A 16663-nucleotide genomic window follows, 5' to 3' on the forward strand; every position below is an offset into this window, starting at 1 on the left:
GATAGAAGGTAAAGAATAATTAATGACTGATTGACTGCAATTGATATAAAAGATCTTCAGATCTTTAAGAGTGGATTCGGGAGACAGCCGCTCTATATAAACTAACTCTTCCATGGTGCCCCAGGTTATTAACGAGTTAATTGTTGCATGGTTTATTTCAAGCACGTAATCCATCAAACGTTAGGTAATCGATTTGATAAAATAGCTTGTCATCACATTAAAGAATTCAGAGACACGACACCATATATCACAAACCCCCGAGGTGCCTTAGTGCTATTAGAAACTGGTCAAACAGCTGCTGAAGGATATCTTGCCCGTGGCGGTGTGTGTGTTGGCCAGCCTGAAGTCCAAGTGTTTGTAGATGCACATGGTGGAACCCGTATGGAGTGGGCAAACAGCAGGTTCTCAAAGCCTGGCAGAACCTAGAGAGAGAAACACTTCAAACACAATTCTCACACCATGTGAGAGAAGGGAATGTCCACTCTCTTATCCCCCCCCCCCCCACACACACGCACACACCTCTATCTCTGCCTGTTTCTCTGGCCATGTGTGCAGTTCTAGCCAAGAGCCCATCCAGCTGGTTGAGTCTCTGCAGGTTCCTGGGAGGGGTTCAGTAAGGCCCAGGCCACTTCGCTTCCACAGCACCGAGCGGTATCCAAGAAGGTCAAGCCTGAGTCGCTGGCTACACCCCCGGAGGCCGAGACCTTTTCCCCCGCTCCAAGATCGATAGCCCCTCTGCTGTTCGTCCTCTGTTGCCAAATACCCTCTGTATTTTTCCTACCTTTTCTGTGTCTAGCGTTAAAACCATGTCTGACTGCCCCTTGTCTCCATTGTCAATTCGACGTGTCTGCATCTGGGTCTTACCTTGATTCCTGATAGACTCAGGTATTCAGAATGTACAAGTGGCGACCCGTCATTCAGGGCACAGAGCCCCACCTGTTTTGAGCTCCACCTGTTGAGCAAAACATTTTACAAAATATATATCTTTTTTTTGCCTGTATTGCATGTTAATTTGAAATGAATACGTGTCACATATCAGTTTGTCTCATGGCTGATGAGCACCGATACATTTGATCTATAATTTCTCTTCATAATTTCTCTTAATTTGACCAGGATTGAAAATGATTTGCCAGTATATTGTCAACTTGATTCATGATGATTGCTAACTTGCTAGCTAAGATTTTAAAAGTATGATGTTGACATGATCAGTCCAATCAAAGCTACGGTACATAAAGTGTGATTTGACGTCATTTTATCTGTGGCCAATGACCTTGAGCCTTCTTGGTTGGGCACTTCTAACTCTAAGGCAGCACCCAAGGGGCTTAAATTTGAGCTCTCCCCGTAGATTTTGCCGTGACGTAGTGTTCTCATGACTGACAGACCACTGAGCCAATCACGGCGCAGGTAGAGAACATTACCAACCCCTACGCTCCGTATTTTCCTCTGGCTGCCCCACCACCACAGAAAGCACTGAGCAAGGCTGAAACACTTCCATTTTGGAGCTGCCTTACTCAAGAAAGCAAAAAAGAGACCATGTTTGTATACAGCTTTATTATGACAATGTTTATTTTTTACATTGTTTGTAAACTGTTATGTGACACGTATTAATGCCAAAATAACATACAAAACAGGCACACACAAAAAACATATATACATACAGTGCCAGTCAAAAGTTTGGACACCTACTCATTCAAGGGTTTTACTTTATTTGAACAATTTTCTACATTGTAGAATAATAGTGAAGACATCAAAATAAATGAAGTAACACATACGGAATCATTTAGTAACCAAAAAAGTGTTAAACAAATCAAAATATTATTTATATTTTAGATTCTTCAAAGTAGCCACCTTTTGCCTTGATGACAGCTTTGCACACTCTTGGCATTCTCTCAACCAGCTTCATGAGGTAGTCACCTGGAATGCTTTTCCAACAGTCTTGAAGGAGTTCCCACATATGCTGTGCACTTGTTGGCTGCTTTTCCTTCACTTTGCGGTCCAACTCATCCCAAACCATTTCAATTGGGTTGAGGTCGGGTGATTGTGGAGGCCAGGTCATCTGATGCAGCACTCCATCACTCTCCTTCTTGGTCAAATAGCCCTTACACAGCCTGGAGGTGTTTGGGTCATTGTCCTCTGAAAAACAAATGATGTCCCACTAAGCGCAAACCAGATGGGATGGCGTATCGCTGCAGAATGCTGTGGTAGCCATGCTGGTCAAGTGTGCCTTGAATTCTAAATAAATCACGACAGCATCACCAGAAAAGCACCCGCACACTTCCTCCTCCATACTTCACGGTGGTAACCACACATGTGGAGATCATCCGTTCACCTGCTCTGCATCTCACAAAGACACACCGAAAATCTCTAATTTGGACTCATCAAATCAAAGGACAGATTTCCACCGGTCGAATGTCCATTGCTCGTGTTTCTTAGCTCAAGCAAGTCTCTTCTTATTATTGGGGTCCTTTAGTAGTAGTTTCTTTACAGAAATTAGACCATGAAGGCCTGATACACGCAGTCTCCTCTGGACAGTTGATGTTGAGATGTGTCTGTTACTTGAACTCCGCAAAGCATTTATTTGGGCTGCAATCTGAGGTGCAGTTAATTGCCAATTTCTGAGGCTGGTAACTCCATTTAACTTATCCTCTGCAGCAGAGGTAACTCTGGCTCTTCCTTTACTGTGGCGGTCCTCATGAGAGCCAGTTTCGTCATAGCATTGGATGGTTTTTGCGACTGAGTGCTACCGCCCCGTAGCACTCACTTCTGTCATCAAGAAGTGCTTTGAAAGGCTAGTCAAGGATCATATCACCTCCACCTTACCGGCCACCCTAGACCCACTTCTGTTTGCATACCGCCCCAACAGGTCCACAGATGACGCAATTGCCATCACACGGCACACTACCCTATCCCATCTGGACAAAAATAAAACCTATGTAAGAATGCTATTCATTGACTACAGCTCAGCATTCAACACCCTAGTACCCTCCAAGCTCATCATCAAGCTGGGTCTCAACCCCGCCCTGTGCAATTGGGTCCTGAATTTTCTGATGGGCTGCCCCCAGGTGGTGAAAGTAGGAAACAACATCTCTACTTCACTGACCCTCAACGGTGGGGCCCCACAAGGGTGCGTGCTCAGCCCTTTCCTGTACTCCCTGTTCACCCACGACTGCATGGCCTTGCACGCCTCCAACTCAATCATCAAGTTTGCAGACAACACTACAGTAGTGGGCTTGATTACCAACAACGACGAGACAGCCTGCAGGGAGAAGGTGAGGGCAGAGTGTGGTGTCAGGAAAACAACCTCTCACTCAATGTCAACAAAGGAGATGATCGTGGACTTCAGGAAACAGCAGAGGGAGCACCCCCCTATCCACATCGAAGGGACAGCAGTGGAGAAGGTGGAAAGTTTTAAGCTCCTCGGCGTACACATCACAGACAAATTGAAATGGTTCACCCACACAGACAGTGTGGTGAAAAAGGCGCAATAGCGCCTCTTCAACCTCAGGAGACTGAGAGCATCCTGTCGGGCTGTATCGGAGCCTGGTACAGAAACTGCACCTCCCTCAACCGCAAGGCTCTCCAGAGGGTTTGTGCGGTCTGCACAACTCAACACCGGTGGCATGTCATCCCCTGAGCCACTGCTTGTTCACCCTGCTATCATCTAGAAGGTGAGGTCAGTACAGGTGCATCAAAGCTGGGACCGAGAGATTGAAAAACAGCTTCTATCTCAAGGCCATCAGACTGCTAAACAGCAATCACTAACTCAGAGAGGCTGCTGCCTACATTGAGTCCCAATCACTGGCCACTTTAATAAATGGATCACTAGTCACTTTGAACAATGCCACTTTAAAAAATGCCACTTTAATAATATTTACATATCTTACATTACTCATATCACATGTATATACTGTATTTTATACCATCTATTGCACCTTGCCTATGCCTCTCGGACATCGCTCATCAAGATACTTATATGTACATATTCTCATTCACCCCTTTAGATTTGTGTGTATTAGGTAGTTGTTGGGGAATTGTTAGATTACTTGTTAGATATTACTGCACTGTCGGAACTAGAAGCACAAGCATTTCGCTTCACTCAGATTAACATCTGCTAACCATGTGTATGTGACCCATGAAATTTGTTTTGATTGGATTTTATTAGAAACTTTCAAAGTTCTTTACATTTTCCGGATTGACTGACCTTCATGTCTTAAAGTAATGATGGACTGTCATTTCTCTTTGCTTATTTGAGCTGTTCTTGCCATAATATGGACTATCTTCTGTATACCACCCCTACTTTGTTACAACACAACTGATTGGCTCAAACACATTAAGAAATAAAGAAATTCCACAACACAAATTAACTTTTAACAAGGGACACCTGTTAATTAAAATGCATTCCAAGTGACTACCTCATGAAATTGGTTGAGAGAATGGCAAGAGTGTGCAAAGCTGTCATCAAGGCAAATGGTGGCTACTTTGAATAATCTCAAATATAAAATATATTTTGATTTGTTTAACACTGTTTTTTGTTACTAAATGATTCCATATGTGTTATTTCATAGTTTTGATGTCGTCACTATTATTCTACAATGTAGAAAATATAAAAAATACTGGAAAAACCCTGCAAAGAGTAGGTGTGTCCAAACTTTTGACTGTATGTTATTATATTTTTTTTATATATATTTTTTAGCTAAACAGGTGAGGCTCAAAACAGGTGGGGCTCTGCCCTGAATGATGGGTCACCACTGGTAACAGCCATAGGCACCTAACTATTTCTCCAACACCCCCTCCTTCAGATTCACACTGTTCTGGGCAGCATCTCAGTACACAGTGGCCTCTTGGATATCTACCACAGGGGGATAGGGATGAATAACACACCTTACGTAATATTAGAAGAATGTTAACATGTGCGGTGGATAGAAACTAAGCAAGAGTGTCTTGTCTGTGTATTTAGCTGAATGTATTGTAGATCTCCCTAAGAATAGGCCAATTCAGAGAGACATATTTAGAGAGCTAGGTCAACTTTTACAATATTGTTTTAATTGTAGACATTCAGTTACAAACCACTGTTCAAATATTCCCCATGTAATGTTAATGGCGAGCAAACATTGCTGCCATATAATGTTGAAGCAGATGCTAAGCTACAGGACTGTTTTTCTAGCAGACTGGAATATGTTCCGGGATTCTTCTGATGGCATTGAGAAGTACACCACATCAGTCACTGGCTTCATCAATAAGTGCATCGATGACGTCGTCCCCACAGTGACTGTACGTACATACCCCAACCAGAAGCCATGGATTACAAGCAACATCCGCACTGAGCTAAAGGATAGAGATGTCGCTTTCAAGGAGCGGGACTCTAACCCGGAAGCTTATCAGCTATCCCGCTATGCCCTCCGACGAACCATCAAAAGGGCAAAGCGTCAATTCAGGACTAAGATCGAATCGTACTACACCAGCTCCAACGCTTGTCGGATGTGGCAGGGCTTGCAAACTATTACAGACTACAAAGGGAAGCACAGCTGACAGCTGCACAATGACACGAGCCTACCAGATGAGTTAAATTACTTCTATCCTCGCTTCGAGGCAAGTAACACTGAAACATGCATGAGAGCATCAGCTGTTCTGGACGACTGTGTGATCACGCTCTCCGTAGCCAATGTGAGTAAGACCTTTAAACAGGCCAACATTCACAAGGACGCAGGACCTAACTGATTGCCAGGACGTGTACTCCGAGCATGCGCTGACCAACCACCAGAGGAGGTGCTCCAACTGGCCACTAGGAGTGCCGCCTCTGGATAAGCATTTTCCTGTTTGCTTATGGCGGTATACAGCTCTTTGAGTACAGTCTTAGTGCCAGCATCGGTCAGTGGTGGTATGTAGACAGCTACAAAAATACAGATGAAAACTCTCTAGGTAGATAGTGTGGTCCACAGCTTATCATGAGATACTCTACCTCAGGCGAGCAAAATCTTGAGACTTAGATATTGTGCACCAGCTGTTGTTTACAAATATACATAGACCGTCACCCCTTGTCTTACTAGAGGCTACTGTTCTATCCTGCCGATACAGTGTATAACCCGCTAGCTGTATGTTATTCATGTCGTCGTTCAGCCACGACTCGGTGAAACATAAGATATTACAGTTTTTAATGTCCCGTTGATTGGATATATGTGCTTTAAGTTCGTCAAATGTATTATCTAGCGATTGTATGTTGGCCAATAGGACTGATGGCAAAGGCAGATTAGGCACTCGTCGGCGGATCCTCACAAGGCATTCTAATCTCCTTCCATGAAACCTCCATCTCTTTCTCCTGCAAATGACGGGATTTTTTGTCGGACCATCACATAATTGGCATATATATTACTCTTAAAGAATTTCCACATGGGCGAGGATATTGGACATTTTATCAAAGCCTACTGGATGAAAACTTGTTTTTAACTAGGACAGAAGAATTTACAACTGACTTTTTCCGACATAACATATGTACAGCAGATTCCCTTATTGTATGGGACACTTTTAAATGTGCCTTTAGAGGCCATGCAATTCAGTACTCATCTATAAATCAAAAGCAATTTAGGTCAAAATAGTCTATATTAATATTAATTAAAGGAAATTGAAGGACTAACAATACAGATAGATAGCAATAAAAACTGTACCATAGAGGCTCAGAGTAAGTTTGAGGAAAAACAAAAAGAAATGGAGGAACTTATTCAAGAAAGATCCCGTGTAATAAATAAAGCGAACTGGATAGAATATGGGAAAAAATTGACCATTTTTTTTTCAATCTTCAACATAGAAATGCTTCCAAAAATGTTTCATTGAAACTTGTTACAAATGGATTCACCAAATGATATTTTGAAAGAGGAAGTAAAGTACTTTAAGCATATGTTTCGTTTCAGTCTCCTCCATCTCCACTACCCGAAGCTAATTGTATGGATTTCAGGGCTGGATGGCATAGCAGTAGAAGTATACCAAACTTTTACTCCATATGTAGCTCATTTTTGGTCACAGGTCCAGGAATGGCTGAAGAATTGCAACATTTACCTAAATTTAACGCTGCAGATAGCAATACTGGGTGATTTGAAAAGTCATAGTCAATTGATTAATAATTTTTATAATTATTTTAGCAAAAATGTTTATCTTTAATTTACAGTCTGTAGAAACTATGAGAATAGAAAGGTTCAGTACTTTTGTGAAGCATCACAGCACAGTTGATCCAAAATGGATGGTGTTAAGAGATAGATGGGAGGGGTTGAATGGAGCTGACAGGTGGGACTAATAACAACAAGATAACAAATGTAAAACATACGGGGTCTGTAAAATGTACATACTGTAGGTTCAGAACTTTTGTGAAATAGCACAGTTACAAATAGAAATCAAACTGGATGGACATCAGAAATAGAGGAAGGCCAGGACTAAAAACAAACAAAATGTAACTATTGTAAAATAGATTGTGTCTGTAAAGTGTGTATAGTATAAACTGAAGGTAGAAGCCTAAGTGTTATTGTTTATAAGTTAAATAAGTTACAAACAATGCGTAAAAACTAACAAAATAGCACGGTTGGTTAAGAGCCAATAAAAATGACAGCCATCCTCTCCGGCGCCATTACAACAAAAAAGGTAATTGAGGTAATATGTACATGTACATGGATTACATGTACATATTACCTTGACTAACCGTAACCGATGCCCCCGCACAATGACTCTGTACCGGTACCCCCTGTACATAGCCTCGCTATTGTTATTTTACTGCTGCTGTTTAATTATTTGTTACTTTTATTTTTTATTTTAAATGTTTTAGTTAACATTTATTTTTCTTAAAACTTCTTCAAGCATTGTTGGTTAAGGGCTTGTAAGTAAGCATTTCACTATGAGGTCTAAACCTGTTGTATTCGGAGCATGTGACAAATACAATTTGATGTTGTGGTGTCATGTAAAAGCATCATAAAGCTCATTTTAAGACATTCAGTTTCATAGTATTTTTAAAATATTCCCCATCTGGAGAGCTAACATGGTCATGTAAATGCATCATAATGCAGAAACCACACTGGCCAACTTGCTAAATACATGACTCTGGTTCTTTTGAGCAAGTGTATACTGCCTACCATTCTTACCTTGGAGTGTATATTCAAATAATTACAATGTCAATCTGTATTTTATTAATACATTTTTCATAGTTTTCACACTGTATAGAAATAATGTGTGGAATACAGAATTCAAAATATCAGGAAACAAATTGGACAGTAAATATAATGATTGTGAATGATTTCTTTGATCTGCATCACCAAGAAAAAAAAGTGTTTGACAATGTAGCCTATGCACTATCCAAAATGTTCACTCGGGGGGTTCTCTGCTACTGCATGCATTATAGCTGTCTGACATGACATGTCACTCAAACTGCACCATTGCCAGAAGATAATGACCCTACCGTTACGCTTATTCACACAGCTGCACTGGGGTCAGAACGCAATCATGGTTACATTAAAGCCAGGCATACACTACACAATTTTGGACCCGATTTAGCTGTCCCAGACACGTTTTTTAGATCAGAGACAAAATACCCATGTCGTTGCCTACTCGTAGTGCGCGGCCATCACCAACGCTCGTGTAACGATGTGCGCTGAGAGTTGGGAAGCAAGTTCAGATAGTGAGTGTTTTAATAAAATAAACGGAACATAATACAAAACAAGAAACACTAACAGCACACAGACATGAAACAGAAACAATGATGCCTGGGGAAGGACCCAAAGGGAGTGACATATATAGGGAAGGCAATCAGGGAAGTGATGGAGTCCAGGTGAGTCTGACGACACGCAAGTGTGCGTAACGATGGTGACAGGTGTGCGCCATAACGAGCAACCTGGTGACCTAGAGGCCGGAGGACGCCGACCAAAATGACGATCCCAGGGATCAGGAGCGGACCAGTCACCTCTGCTGAGGAGCGAGAAACCTGTCAGTCCGGCTGAGATGCGGGAGCATGGCGACCTAGAGCGCCGGAGAGAGCTTTCGTGACGGTACCCCCTCCCCGGGGCATTCAGCTCCGGCCGCAGGATGCCAACCAAAGGGACAATCCTGGGGATCAGGAGCGGACTGGTCACCCCTGCTGATGCGCGGAAACCTGTTGCCTGCCTGGGCGCAGGAACCTGAAAGCCCGGATGAAGCAGGGGAGCCTGGTAATCCGGCTGAGGCATGAGAGCTCGACGAGCCGGCTGTGCAGGGGAGCCTGGCGATCCGGCGGAGGCATAAGAGCCTGATGAACTGGCAAAGGCAGGGGAGCCTGCCGATCTGTCTGAGGCATGAGAGCCTGTAGCGGCTCACGAACCCGACGTCATTCCCACCGAAAAAAAATTTAACAAAAAAATACACTCCCTGATGCTTCCCTTAGGTGAGGTGTCATTCTGTAACGATGTGCGCTGAGAGTCGGGAAGCAAGTTCAGGGAGTGAGTTAAAACAGGGAGGTGATGAGGGAAGTGATGCAGTCCAGGTGAGTCTGACGACACGCAGGTGCGCATAACGATGGTGACAGGTGTGCACCATAACGAGCAGCCTGGTGACCTAGAGGCCAGAGAGGGAGCACATGTGACAGCTTGTTTAATGTGAGCGGGTCAGAAACACAATCTGAAGGCTACCAATCCAGTCTTTGAGCCATCCCAGATGTCCCGATACTGACACAAAATCTGCAATGCTCTTGAAGTGTTAGATGTGCAACTACAAGTTTTGAGAACGATGATCAGCAATAGCCAATGAGAGCTCGCCAGAGAAGAAGCCAGTGAGAAGACGTTGTAACGCACCTATAAATCCTATTCAATTATTAGTATTCCTAATTATGTGGTATCGCATCACCCAGAATGTGTAGACTCTTGAGCAGGTGCGATGACTACTACTAGTCTGCGTTTGTCCTTGCCTTTTATAGACAAAAGGCAAAAGTTAAATCATTAAAGCTCTGAATTTTACAAGCAATGCTAGTCAATTAAAAATGTAGGCTATTGGCTAGACATTTCAACTGTATGGCAAGCGTGAATTTCTGATTGAAAACATTTGAAAACATTTGAGGCCACAGTTCGTTTTAGCTAATCTAATCACATCATCAATGTATCACATCTTTGTTTCGCGAGACAGCGTGGTATAGAGAATCCTTATGACCAAATTAAGAATGTTGTAGTGTGACTCACTGTCTGTGCCACATCGTTTAGTGTGCTCACCACTATGTTGGCAGGACAAAAAACTAAAAGAAAGACGGTTGTTTAATGTGAGAGGCTTAGCGATGTTAGGATTTTTAAAGTTGTGTAGTGTACGCCTGGTACAAGACATCTTTGATCCGGCGTGAGATATGGGTAGGAAAAAGTACCTCAATGCAGAAATGCTTCATCGAGAAGATTGAAATACCGCTAGTTTTCACAGAAAATTGCCCTTTTCTTCCTCATGCTAGCTAGTAGTAGCAACCGCAGCCATTTTGGAATGGCAGTGTCAGCCAATCAGTTCCTTTATTGTTAAACACGTTTCATGATGGCTGCGGTGGCTAGCTTGAAGACGAAAAGGGCAGTTTTCTGGGAAAACTAGCGGTATTTCTATCTTATCGATGGAGCAGTGTGGATAAAGGTCAAATTTGGAGTACAGTGGCTTATCCCATCCCTGCATTGAGGTATGTTTTCCCATCCATATCTCGCACCGGCTCACCGGTGTCTTAATGTAACCATGATTGTGTTCCAACCCCAGTGCAGCTCAGTGTTAACTACCCCATTCATAGACACTAACTGCTTTAGCGTCTATAGATAATATTATTAAATATTAAAGAATATTAAAGAATTTGATAGCTTGAATGTTTTAAAGTTGGTCTTGTAGCTTAATTGGCCAAGGAGCAAGGACCATTTTGAATTTCTACCCCTGTATTCCTTTGGTTCACATTCAAACCTGTTAATTTATGCACATTTTAAATGATTATAGTTCAAAAATATATATAGTATCGAAAGTATTTTGACAAGCAATCTAAGTAGGGTCAGTTTAAACATCTCAGCGTTGGTTTGGAGTTAATAGCTAAGCGGTGAAATGTGAGATTTTTTTTTAACCATTCTAGTTTTGGTAATTCTTTGCAATTGAAATGCATTGGTATCCATAGCAATGACTCCATTTGGTCTACTCAATGATGCAACATGAGAGAGCTGTTAACTGACGTTAGCTAGCTGCTTTTCGTCACTCTAAACTCCTACAAACAACTGTAACTTTTAATTATAAGAAGATAATTCTGTTCTGATTTGAATAGCAGAGAAGTAGAGGAAGATGTCATACGCTCTAAATGTTTGTCTGACTAGTTGGGGGAGTGGTCAAAACGGCAGTTGTTTGGAAAAAGTTTGGGGGAAATTAATGCAGTTGTTAAAACAGCTGTATGTTAGAGCCGTGGCGGATATTTTTGAATAGCAGAGAAGTAGACAAAGATGGCATACCCTATAAAAGATATCAAAAAGTTGTATGCAAGCAACCTAATCCAGATCAGTCTACACGTTATAAAGTTTGAAAGGCTTTTCTATCTTAAACTGTGTAAGAGGAGTAGCGTGCGAAGAATAATGATAAGATGAAGAATTATGACGAAGATTTTTGCTTCGCAAGTCCCACCTAATAATAATATGAGAACGTAAGAAATCTGGAGTTATGCATTGCTTTGCGTGCACACCTAATTACTACATAACTTTATAGGGTTAGGGTTCCCACATGGCAATATCTCTATGTTACATAGCTTGTTTACGGAAGACATAGGTGACCAGCCCACCTGTTCTAATTAGCTTGCGTGCTCAGAACACCTGTGTGTAAGCATAACTGGGGAGGAAGTGTAGTTTGTTAACTGGAGGCACAAACAGCTTGTGGATCTGTGCAAAACTGGTACAGTAACTGTATATTTTTATTTTAAAGATTATTTCTCACGGATATGAAAGATATCAGCATATATTTTGAAAACCGGTTTGAAAGTGATGCCGATGATTATTGACCTTTCTAAACATTGAAACACAGCGTTGGATTTATAGTGCACATGGAGCCAAATGTGAGTGAAAGTATTCCCTGAAAACCCTACATATGGAGAAGATCCTGGGTTTTCAATAATAAGGGTTACATGGAGAAAATCGAATCTCTCTGAAATGAAAATAGATGCCCTCCCATCAGCAAAATACATTTGACCTAAACCCTCCCTGAACACTTGAAAAAAAAGTGACCCTCCCCTATACCCAAAATAATAATTAAAACATAAAGTGGATAGCAGAGAACATGTCTACCATTTACCCTCACTTCATGGACAGACCAGAGCCTTAGATATGCAGTTTTAGAAACGGTTATTTGTCTTGTAAGCATTACATGGAATGCTCTTAGGCCTCACTGAACACTTGAAAAAAAAGTGACCCTCCCCTATACCCAAAATAATAATTAAAACATAAAGTGGATAGCAGAGAACATGTCTACCATTTACCCTCACTTCATGGACAGACCAGAGCCTTAGATATGCAGTTTTAGAAACGGTTATTTGTCTTGTAAGCATTACATGGAATGCTCTTAGGCCTCACTCCCCCCTGTTAGAGATATCTACTGCAGCCCTCATCCTCCACATACAACACCCTTTCTGCCAGTCACATTCTGTTAAAGGTCCCTCAAAGCACACATCCTTGGGTCGCTCGTCTTTTCAGTTTGCTGCAGCTAGCGAATGGCACGAGCTGCAACAAACACTCAGTCTGGACAGTTTTATCTCAATCTCGTCATTCAAAAACTCCATCATGGACACTCTTACTGACAGTTGTGGCTGCTTTGAGTGATGTATTGTTGTCTCTACCTTCTTGCCCTTTGTGCTGTTGTCTGTGCCCAATAATGTTTGCTCCATGTTTTGTGCTGCTACCATGTTGTGTTTCTACCACGTTGTTGTCATGATGTGTTGCTACCATGCTGTGTTGTCATTTGTTGAGCCTTGCTATGTTGTTGTCTTAGGTCTCTCTTTATGTAGTGTTGTCTCTCTTGTCGTGATATGCGTTTTGTCCTATATTTATGTTATTTATTTATTTTTAATCCCAGCCCCCGTCCCCGCAGCAGGTATTTTGCCTTTTGGTAGGCCGTCATTGTAAATAAGAATTTGTTCTTAACTGACTTGCCTAGTTAAAAGAAGGTTAAATCATTTTTTTTTTAAACATGGCAACTAAGGAATTTTGATAGCACACAGGGCTGCGGGCCAAAAGATTGTGGGTTTGCAGACCACCGTGGACAAGAGTTGGGGTGGAAAGATCTCCTTTATGGTAAAAGCATTGCATGAATTTATCATTGTATTTGCAGGTCCCGAAATGTTTTTATTTTATAAAAATGTCATGCAATTCTACGTCATTTTACATATTAGCAGAATATTTTTTAATACCACACAAATTACCGAAAGGACAGGCTAAGAATGGACAGAGAGGCCTATGTGTTCATATTTCTCTAATGCCAAATCAGTGTGTCTTGTTTGGAAGGAAACTGTCCCTGTTTGCAAATAATTAAATCAGACATCATGAGGAATCTGAGCATGGTAGGCTACTTTCAAAAGTTAGGCCTACCTTTCCACCTCAGACAGAGTAGACCTACTGACACAGAAAAATTATAGCTTTAACTGCTGGCTACTCTTCCTCCATGGCTTAAACTAATGAGAGAAGTGTTTCCCTTAAAGCTATCTGGGTTTAAACATCTTCTATTGTACAGAAAGGGAATAGCTTACTTTTACATCATTTAGCAGATGCTCTTATCCAGAGCGACTTACAGTAGTGAAAGCATACATTTTTTATTTTTTGTACTGGCCCCCCGTGTGAATTGAACCCACAACCCTGGCATTGCACACATGCTGGTGTTGCAAACACCATGCTCTACCAACTGAGCTACAGGGGACCAGTAATCAATTGATACTTGGTTCTATTTGTGACGCTTGATGCGCTGCAAGTCCCACCTCTCCCATCTTCTCATTGGTTTTTAGGAGCATATACCCAAGTGGGTGATTGTAAGATGAACTGAGGTCCACACTTCAGTCCAGTTGGTAGTGGTAATGCACCTTAAAGTTGGTTGTCAACCGCCATATAAAGTCCAAAGAAGAAGAAGCCTGAAGGAGGAGAGATTACTAGAAACTAACTCGGTTTACCCTTTTATCTGTGGATTAATTGTTGGAGTAGAGGACCTTGTGCATTTCAGGTAAAATAACAACCCAATGTTTATATCCCAGTACAAATTAGCGAGCAACAGCAAGGTAGCTAGCTAAATTGCCATAAATGTTTAATGCTTTTTGACCTGTCCCCAAATTCATTTTTTGTTTAATTTATTTCACCTTTATTTAACCAGGTAGGCCAGTTTAGAACAAGTTCTCATTTACAACTGCGACCTGGCCAAAATAAAGCAAAGCAGTGTGACAAAAACAACAACACATGGAATAAAGCAAAGCAGTGTGACAAAAACAACAACACATGGAATAAAGCAAAGCAGTGTGACAAAAACAACAACACATGGAATAAAGCAAAGCAGTGTGACAAAAACAACAACACATGGAATAAAGCAAAGCAGTGTGACAAAAACAACAACACATGGAATAAAGCAAAGCAGTGTGACAAAAACAACAACACATGGAATAAAGCAAAGCAGTGTGACAAAAACAACAACACATGGAATAAAGCAAAGCAGTGTGACAAAAACAACAACGCATGGAATAAACAAACGTAAGGTCAATAACACAATAGAAAAGTCTATATACAGTGTGTGCAAATGAAGTAAGATTAGGGAGGTAAGGCAATAAATAGACCGTAGTGGCGAAATAATTACAATTTCGCAAATGAACACTGGAGTGAAACATGTGCCGAAGATGAATGTGCATGTAGAGATACTGGGGTGCAAAGGAGCAAAAAAAATAAAAGAATAATAATATAAATAAAATAAATAACAATATCGGGATGAGGTAGTTGGATGGGCTATTTAGAGATGGGCTATGTACAGGTGCAATGATCTGTAAGCTGCTCTGATAGCTGATGCTTAAAGTTAGTGAGGGAGATATGAGTCTCCAGCTTCAGTGATTTTTGCAATTCGTTCCAGCCATTGGCAGCAGAGAACTGGAAGGAAAGGCGGCCAAAGTAGGAATTGGCTTTGGGGGTGACCAGTGAAATATACCTGCTGGAGCACATGCTACGGGTGGGTGCAGCTATGGTGACCAGTGAGCTGAGATAAGGCGGGGCTTTACCTAGCAAGGACTTATAGATGACCTGGAGCCAGTCGGTTTGGCGACGAAAATGAAGCGAGGGACAGCCAACGAGAGCATACAGGTCGCAGTGATGGGTAGTATATGGGGCTTTGGTGACGAAACGGATGGCACTGTGATAGACTGCATCCAGTTTGCTGAGTAGAGTGTTGGAGGCTATTTTGTAAATGACATCGCCGAAGTCAAGGATTGTTAGGATAGTCAGTTTTACGAGGGTATGTTTGACAGCATGAGTGAAGGATGCTTTGTTGCGAAATAGGAAGCCGATTCTAGATTACATTTTGGATTGGAGATGCTTAATATGTGTCTGGAAGGAGAGTTTACAGTCTAACCAGACACCTAGGTATTTGTAGTTGTCCACATATTCTAAGTCAGAACCGTCCAGAGTAGTGATGCTAGGCGGGTGGGCAGGTGCGGGCAGCGATCAATTGAAGAGCATGCATTTAGTTTTACTTGCATTTAAGAGCAGTTGGAGGCCACGGAAGGAGTGTTGTATGGCATTGAAGCTTGTCTGGAGGTTTGTTAACACAGTGTCCAAAGAAGGGCCAGAAGTATACAGAATGGTGTTGTCTGCGTAGAGGTAGATCAGAGAATCACCAGCTGCAAGAGCGACATCATTGACGTATACAGAGAAAAGAGTTGGCCCGAGAATTGAACGCTGTGGCACCCCCATAGAGACTGCCAGAGGTCCGGACAACCTCCCCCCCCGATTTGAAACACTGAACTCTATCTGAGAAGTAGTTGGTGAACCAGGCAAGGCAGTCATTTGAGAAACCAAGGCTGTTGAGTCTGCCGATAAGAATGCGGTGATTGACAGAGTCGAAAGCCTTGGCCGGGTCAATGAATACGGCTGCACAGTATTGTCTTTTGTCGATGGCGATTATGATATCGTTTAGGACCTTGAGGTGCACCCATGACCAGCACAGAAACCAGATTGCATAGCGGAGAAGGTACGGTGGAATTCGAAATGGTCGGTGATCTGTTTGTTAAATTGGCTTTCAAAGACCTTAGAAAGGCAGGGTAGGATAGAAATAGGTCTGTAACAGTTTGGGTCTAGAGTGTCTCCCCCTTTGAAGAGGGGGATGACCGCGGCACCTTTCCAATCTTTGATGATCTCAGACGATACCAAAGAGAGGTTGAACAGGCTAGTAATAGGGATTGCAACAATTGCGGTGGATAATTTTAGAAAGAGAGGGTCCAGATTGTCTAGCCCAGCTGATTTGTAGGGGTCCAGATTTTGCCGCTCTTTCAGAACATCAGCTATCTTGATTTGGGTGAAGGGGAAATGGGGGAGGCTTGGGTGAGTTGCTGTGGGGGGTGCAGAGCTGTTGACTGGGGTAGAGGTAGCTAGGTGGAAAGCAAAGGCCAGTCATAGAAAAATGCTTATTAAAATTCTTGATAATTGTAGATTTATCGGTGGTGACA

Source organism: Salmo salar, chromosome ssa28 (assembly GCF_905237065.1).
Source record: "Salmo salar chromosome ssa28, Ssal_v3.1, whole genome shotgun sequence".
Lineage (NCBI taxonomy): Eukaryota > Metazoa > Chordata > Actinopteri > Salmoniformes > Salmonidae > Salmo > Salmo salar.